The 8,875-nt window shown below is 37.0% G+C and overlaps 1 pseudogene; it reads left to right on the top strand.

The window, feature by feature from the left end:
* The first annotated feature begins 3,473 nt into the window (after window positions 1-3,473).
* LOC149777114 (U5 spliceosomal RNA) lies at window positions 3,474-3,581 on the top strand (annotated as a pseudogene).
* The last annotated feature ends 5,294 nt before the right edge of the window (window positions 3,582-8,875 follow it).

Raw genomic sequence — 8,875 nt, 5'->3', positions numbered from 1 at the left:
ATTACTTATACAAACAACTGCCTACGTACCTGACATAATATGTGGAACATAGCACCTGTCACTGTTTCTTTAGTGTCTACACCTATATGCATCTGGACAGGCATATTGCGGTTTGCTGCCAAAATCACTATGAGCTGTGTTGCTTCACTAACCCTGGGAAAAATGATATCACTTGTACAGACTTAAGCTACCATTTGTTTTAAATACCATGTATTAGTCAACTTTGCTGTCTAAAATTTGTCAAACTGAATTTTAAAACTTGTAGGAAAATTTATATTTTCAATAAAATGTAGTTTTTAAAATTTAAATGTTTATTTAAATTTCCTTTATCAATAATTTCAAATTGTAAACATATTCTCAGAGAGGCCTTGTACATTCAGGTTTTCATTGCATTGAAAAATTCTTATAATTAAGGAAGATATAGCAAATTAAGTTTTGGTTTCTCAAGAGCACTTGGACCAAAACTTGCACCCTGTGGAACACCAGCACTACACACTTTCTGAAAGGTGTCACGTGTCTTGTTTGTAATAAAATTCAAAAAGACTTCATGTATAAAATTGAAATAGGTGTGGCATGCAAATATAAAAGTTTGACTAAAATTGGCCATAACAAATTGGGCCTGTCAGGAATCAGGTCACAATTAGTACATCCAGTTCAGTACCAATAGATGTAGTTCAAGTCTATTTTTAGAATATTTCTTCCTCTCATTTTGGTGGTGACAGAAGAGTTATATTTATGCATTTTTTAGGGATTTAAGAAGTATTGAGAAACAAATGTAGAGAACATAGAGTAAAATTAATTGTGTTCTATGTCCTTATGGATCTGACCTTGTTCGATTTATTGACAAATGGAGTTTATCAGGAATATTATGTTCCCTGAATATTACTGGACCAGAAGTATGTTAGTTATCACGTCACTTTCTCGCATCATACCTTCTATTTTGTCCTCTTTATCTCACATGTATATGGTATGCATGTGTGTTTGGAAGTAAGTAACATTATCTTATGTTTATGAATTTAGCATTTGATGTGATCTTATTCAAATACATGTATGTAGATGCACGTTTGCTTTTTAGACCAACAAGTAGATCTCCGCCTTTTCTTCTTTTTTCTCCCCTGACATTACCGGTAGTGTCAGAAAAAAACAAAAGAAGCGATGATCTACTTGCTGGTCTAGTTTGCGTGGAATATGTATGCAAATGTATGTACAAGTATTATATTTGCATATGGTCATCCAAAGTGTATCAATTTAGCGTTCATATATATACCAATCATGTGCTGCAAAATGGCATTAAACCCAGTAAAACCAATCTGAATAATCAATCCGCTAATAAAAAGAGGCGTGATCTAACGATTGTGGACTAGATGTATCAAAGTTTTGGAAATTAAGATCTGTTAAGTGTATATTTGAAACTCGTCTGCAGTAAAAACGCCCTGTGTATATACATGCACGAGTGTGTGTGTGTGTGTGTGTGTGTGTGTGTGTGTGTTTTGACTGAAAATCAAAGAACCGAAGGTACTGTAATATTAATTGCATTTGAAAGATGCAAGTTGTTTTTTTCTTGTTATTGTTGGAAAATGGCGTCAAACTCACAACATCACGCTGAATATGAGTAAACAGTGTGTGTGTGTGTGTGTGTGTGTGTGTCTAATATCAACGAACCTAAAGCACCATAAGCTTACGTCCATGTGCAAGTGGCAACATGGTTGGGGTTTTTTGTTTGTTTGTTGTGATCTGTTCATTATTTTTTTCTCTACCTATGAGCATGTGCCATGGTATATTTCATCTTCGAACTAATTCTAAGAAATTAATAAATTCTTTGGGAAAGGCTTATTACATCGGCTTTACAATTTCATTAATGATCAAAGCTGCTCAGATTTGCTCCTTGAGGCATCTAACGAAACCAAATTAAAGCAAAACAGACGAAATAACATTAAGGAAATTTTTTTGACTATGGCTGCCTAAAAATAATTCAAAAAGAACAATCTTAAAACCATTCACATGTCACAGAGTACCAGCAAGTTTTAATATGCAACTTTGGAGGCCTCGTATTTCTAGCTACTTTTATGTATTTGTGATTGAAAATCTCTAACGAAATCTGAGTTGTTACTTACATAAACTTTGTATTACTATTATTTTTGATGGATAGTAACACCGGCTGCATTCATTTAAACTCAAAACATACAAATCTATGAAAACGGCATGACACGTTTCCGACAGAAAATAATTTTCAATGCTGGCGATGTATCACAGCAGGTGACATATCTTAAAAGAAATGAAGAATTTACACGTAAGTATTAAGGTTTTAAATGCTAATTTTAAACTACATGGAATTAAACGGGAACCCGGATGGCCGAGTGTTCTAAAGCGCTCGACTTTACCAATCACTGCCATCTCATCTCGATCCACGTGGTTCGGGTCTCGGGGTCGGTCTATGTGTGTATATGAGAAAGGTTGCCATTAGCCTCTCGTGAGTCGGTGGCTCTTCCCGAGGTTTTCTCCAGTTTCTTATGCCACTATTTATACTGGCCGCCATGTATAGCCTATCACGTGCGGAAAAATGGCGTTATTCCCACAACAACAACATGGGAATATGTTATGCGCCTTTTTCGCGAGTTGGATCTAACAGAGAAGCAGTTTTAGCAGTAGGAAGAGAAACTCATTGATGCTCATTTTACAAAGAGTTTTCAATTTAATTTTCCTGAAATCTATACCTCAAAAGCCGAAATCTAAGCTGCGTACCACTACCGAAACGAGAGAGGAAACAATGCTCTAAATATAGACTGGGACTACTTTTGTGGGTACTGATCCGGAAGTAATAATTGCGACTCAATTTCATTAACGGCAGCCTAAACATGTCTGAATCTTTACTTAACCATGTGTGGACCACCTATTGGAATTGTACCAAACGCAATAAAGACAGTTAATGGTCTAAGCTTGGTATAACATACCCTAGTTTGCTAGTACATATGCCAGGTTTAAGGTCTACATTACTCTCCTCGGAGAAGACAGATGATATCCCAAACATCTGAAACATCCACACGTTGCATTAATCTAAAATGGAATTTTTTTTCTTCAAGTAAATTTTGATTTCCTATATGAATAAAACACCTGTTATTTTTTTCCAAATTAGTAATCTTTTCCTGATGTATAAATAGGTAGTTATAATCCATCTCGATAACTCGAACATCTAACGAATGTGGATTACATCCCTTTTACTGTCAAATTAACTCCCCCTGCCTTTTCCACGACAAGAAATATAGAAATATTAATTAGTATCCTTTCTACCAGTATAAAGAAAATAAATGGGTTTCACTGAAATTCAAAATAGCCAATAGCAAAATGACACTGTATATTGAAAACTATGACCCTTTTGGATCTTTGTAGACATAACCATTCCACTATCGTCTTTACAAAAGCATTTGGAAAGTTCAAACTATTTCTCTTCAAAATAAAGCGTGAAAGTATAATGATTACTCTGGTTTCTCTTCACATCGTATTAATCTTTCGCATTTTACTAAAGATTACCTGGTTTCTCTTCACATCGTATTAATCTTTCGCCTTTTACTGGATACAAAAGGAAGGTAAGCAGTGATTCAGGAGCAAGTGGAATTCAGCTGGGAAGCCGAACCGTTTGGTGAGTCCGTTCTAATCTATCTCTTTATTCTTCCTTACACGACATTGCCACTTAAATATCACAGCCCCTTTAAGGACCCTGTCGCAACACACATCACCACTACACATTAAATTCTAACGTTTACCGTATATCAGTACAAATAAGCATACTGTTTCACTCATACAAGATGAACAGCGAAGAGGTATGTAAGCAATTCTTACCCAAGCACGCCTTCACCGAAACGGAAGAAGGCAGACTTTTCACCGCAGAAAGATGGGACTATGTCCAAGCGGTAGATCTGTCCCAAGTCCATGCGGCGGAAAGACCGGCAACCCCCGAAATCCTCGGGGCACTAGCCGCCAGGGGAGTAACCCTCGAAAACATCGATTTTATCACAAATATAGGAAGAGGGATTATGCTGATCTATCCTAAAAACAAAACCAAAATAATTAATTTTGAGAGTTTTACTATAAAAGGGAAGACAGTCCTGATCACAACACCACCACCCATAACTAGGTTTACAAAAAGAAAATTCATAGACATACACATTACCAGATACCCAAATGAGTTCCCTATGGACTTGTTTAAGGAGGGAGTTGAAGCCAGACTGGGTGTCGGAATTTGTAAGGTTAGGTGGGAGACATTGCGGGGGTTCCCGACAGTGAGAACTGGAAAGAGAATAGTGCAGATTGATGCTGCAGACGTAGATAGGGTGCCAGAGTTTTTTTAAGGTACATGGTTTCGTGGTACACTCGTGGTACCCAGGGTGCAATGTCACACGCCCCTGCCTCACTTGCGGAAAAAAGGGCCACGTGAGGAGAGATTGCAGAGAGGCAAACGGACGTGGTACATATGCGGCGGCGGTGTCAAGAAGTGATGATCTGTTCGGACACATCTCCGACGATGGTGGCGATTCTGATCATGAGCCGGACCAGGAGGCTGTCAGCATGGAGCAGCCCCAGCCCCCAGCAGCTCCAGAAAAGGAGGAGGAGGAGGCTATGCAGAGTGAGGAGGAGGCGGCGCTGGAGGACGAACACGATGGTAAACGGGCGGAGTCGGGCAGTGAAAGTGTAACCGAAACAGATTACCAAACTGTAGAACCACGAAAGAAAAGAAAGAATCAGAAAACCAAGCAATCCGAATTAAATGGAACCAGGCCCCCAAAAAACAATGACAAGGAACAACAAAGAGGAAAACAACCTATATCAGACCCCATCAAAATCGTCAAAAGCAGCCTCACACGAAATCAGCGTGCAACAGCCAGCAAAACTCATATGCCTGCACAAGAGCAAGAAGCAGCACCAACAACAAGAAGCAGCACTATCAACCAAGCACATAAATACAACAACCACCAAAAACAAGGATCACCCAAACACTACACCAACAAAATACAAAACAATAACTAAAACACCAACCAAAAGCCATAACCGCTAACAAGCCACCACACACAACCACTGCCAAAACTCATAATGCAGAATAAACACTCAGTAACCCTTATATTCTTTTTCTATGGAAATGGAGAAGAAATACGCATTCTATCTCTAAATTGTAATGGACTAAACCATGATAAAGCCAAACAACTCGTACATTTTGCAAGAAATTATCACATTATCCTGTTACAGGAAATACACGACATAAACATTCAAGTAATACAATACCTGGAAAACAATTTGGATGCTACACTCATAGTACAAAAAGATCTAATTAACCCAAGATCAGGGGTAGCTGTTATATTAAATAAGAACATAAAAAATAATAAATGGAAAAACTACAACATACCCGACACACTAAAAGGTAGGGTATTACACATTTTTATTAACAGCATACACATAATTAACATATATGCACCAGGAAATAAAACACATAGGAGACACTACTACCAAACCTTACAAGAATACCTAAGAGAATTCAACCTCGAACACATGTTGATAGCTGGAGATTTTAACTGCACTATATCAGACCTGGACCGGAAGGGAGGAATGTCTGAATTTGACAAAGAACTTGCCCCCACCGTATCCAACCTGATAGAGGAACACTCACTAACAGATTCATACAGATTCAAAAATCCAAAAGGGAATCAATTTACATATCACTATAAAAACGATGGAGCCTCGAGACTAGACAGAATATATGTAGATGACCAAAACAAGGAAAATATAATAAACTCTGAAATCCTCCCTTTTAAACTAGCGGACCATAATGCTACTTCTGTAGTAATAAAAACCCGAAACCCACACAAGTGGGGAAGGGGACAATGGAAATTAAACAATCAGTTACTACAGTTGGAAACATACCAGCAGGAAATTGCCCATATTTTGACCAACCACGATATACACTGCAATAATATAATAGAAGAATGGGAACAAACAAAAAAGGATATTAAAAATATCTCCCAATCATATGCACTCTCCATAGCAAAAAACAAAATGTACATTCAGAGGGAATGTCATTATATTATCCACCACCCTGAATCCACAAACAAAGATATACAAACGGCAAAAAGCGTCCTACATACACTGAAAGAAAAAGAAGAAATAGGAAATAGACTCAGAGCTGGTAAATTCCACTACATTTACAAAGAAGGGAGGCACCTATATAGGAAAGAGGAGATTAGAAAAGGTTTGGAACGAAGCATCACAGAATTAAAAGAAGGAGAAAAAGTCCTAAAACATAAAACAGAAATACTAGACTATATACATCAATTTTATGCAAATCTATACCAATCACAAAAAATACCAACATCCAATATAACACATTACATGGAAAATGTAAACTTTCCGAAACTAAGCCAGGAGAATACAGACCTATGCGAAAACCCCATCACGGAACAAGAAATAATAAACGCAATCAACCAACTAAACAAGGATAAATCCCCGGGATTAGACGGCCTAACCGCTGAATTCTATAAGACTTTCCAAAAACTACTAGCACCATTATTATGTAAGATCTTCAAGGAAATTTTCAAACAAAAAGAAATGTCCCCAAGCATGAAACAAGGACTAATCACGCTAATTTACAAAAACAAAGGGAATGCCAATGAATTAACAAATTGGCGACCAATCACTCTACTAAACACAGATTATAAAGTACTAAGTAAAATACTGGCCAGTAGAACCACCACTACACTTAACGATATAATCAATATAAATCAAACATGCGGAGGTGATGACAAAAATATTCTAGACAACACCTTATCAATCAAAACCATTATAGACTTTATTGAGAGCCAAAAGGATACCGGAGCGATGATCCTAATAGATCAAGAAAAGGCTTTCGATAGGGTTGAAAAAAATTACATAACTGAAATCCTAAAGCGTTTTAATTTTGGACCGATTTATAAAGAGTGGATAGAAATCCTGTATAACAACATATCAGCAGTAGTACAAACTAATGGCGCGATTACAAACAAATTCCCGATAGAGAGATCGGTGAGACAGGGATGCCCTTTATCCATGTTACTCTATGTAATGGGCATCGAAGCGCTAAGAATCAAAATACAGAGCAATGAAAACATCAGAGGGATACATATTCCTAACCTAAAAGAAGAAATAAAGATGCTACAGCACGCGGATGACTGTACCAATTTTATAAAAGACACAACCTCATATAAACATCTAATGCAAGAATACTACAACTATGGAAAAGCATCCGGATCCCAGATAAACGATGGGAAAACCGAAATCTTGTTACTCGGGAACTGGCGTGGAAACTATCCAGGTTTACCACCTGACAAAATAAAGAAACACGTTAAAACACTCGGCATTATTTTTGGAAAAAACGCGAAACACTTAAACTACCTAAATGTACTAAACAAACTAAAAAGACAATTACTTTTATGGAGCTCGCTGTATTTTAACCTAATCGACAGAGCCCACATAGCTAAAACATACCTTTTTAGTAACATATGGTATGAGTTTAGTGTTATAGACTTTGATATGCAGTACATTAGGAAATTCGAAAAGGTAATATACCAGTTCATATGGAATGGGAAAATACACAAACTAAGTAAACAGACACTGCTAAGAGAAAACAAGAAAGGGGGGCTTAACATCCCTATTCTTGCTATCAAACAAACGGCAAACATCATTAACAGAATACAAAAATTACAAAACCTGGACGGAAGACCATGGAAAAACATATATGTTTATTTCTTTGGATATATCTTAAATAATTTCCCAGAAATATATAAAAATAACAAACTAACAAAGAAACTCAAACCCCCAAACATCGCATATAAAATAAAAAACACAATCATAGAATACAGAATTAACAAAGAAATATGGAGCTTACAGGAAGAAAAAACATACGGATACTTACATAACATTTATACAAACCAACACAAAACACAAATAGAACATCTACACCCAGACCTAAACTGGAAACCAATCTGGGAGAAATGGGGTAAAATAAAAAACACCAACACTCAAACAAGATTATATCTATACCTACACGATGCATGGTGGACAGGAGAAAAAGCCTTCTTTAGGAAAATCGTCCCATCCATACCACAATGTATCTTATGCAACACTCAATACGATAGCAAACGACATCTAATTTTATATTGTCCAAATACAAAAACACAAAGGGATGCCATTAAACAGGAAATAAAAAATTCAATAGGGAATTTCCAGACAAAACAATTATTGTACACGGACAACATAGAGGATAAAAACTTATATGATGAGATAATTCAATACATAAATAATATCGTGCAAATTAGAAACGATAAAATATGGACTACCAAGCCATCCGAATAACATCCAACATGTACAAAGAACTAACACATACACACACGCATACATTAAAACAGTAGGCAGAAGGGGCAGCGGGCATAACTCTATTAAAGAGTTTATCCCAACGGAAACCCAAAACCCCATCCTGCGATCACAAACTAACCATAATCAGGACTGTCTACCATTATATATAAAATTCACCACCAAAACCATTCAACCAATTACGAAATTAAACAACACAGAAACAGTACACAGAGGAGGCGGTAGGCAAAAACCCTATTAAGGAGTTTATCCCAATGGAAACCCACCATCTCCAGCTGTGACTGTCTTATTTTGTGCAGATCCAATCCCTCCACCTATACATGTACGGTAAACCTGGCCATACTACAAAAACAACTATTTCATCCCGACTAGCGAATATAGCTATAGGCATATAACAGAAACAGATGTGAGGGCTAGAGAATTAACTCTCTTCAAGAGTTTATCCCAAGGGAATCTTAGTCAACACATCTGTAACTGATACCCC

Source organism: Sinohyriopsis cumingii, chromosome 18, assembly GCF_028554795.1.
Source record: "Sinohyriopsis cumingii isolate HCF-2022 chromosome 18, ASM2855479v2, whole genome shotgun sequence".
NCBI classification, from domain to species: Eukaryota; Metazoa; Mollusca; class Bivalvia; order Unionida; family Unionidae; genus Sinohyriopsis; species Sinohyriopsis cumingii.
Note: the sequence above shows the minus strand (reverse complement) of the source record. Positions and strands in the feature narration are given on the sequence as shown.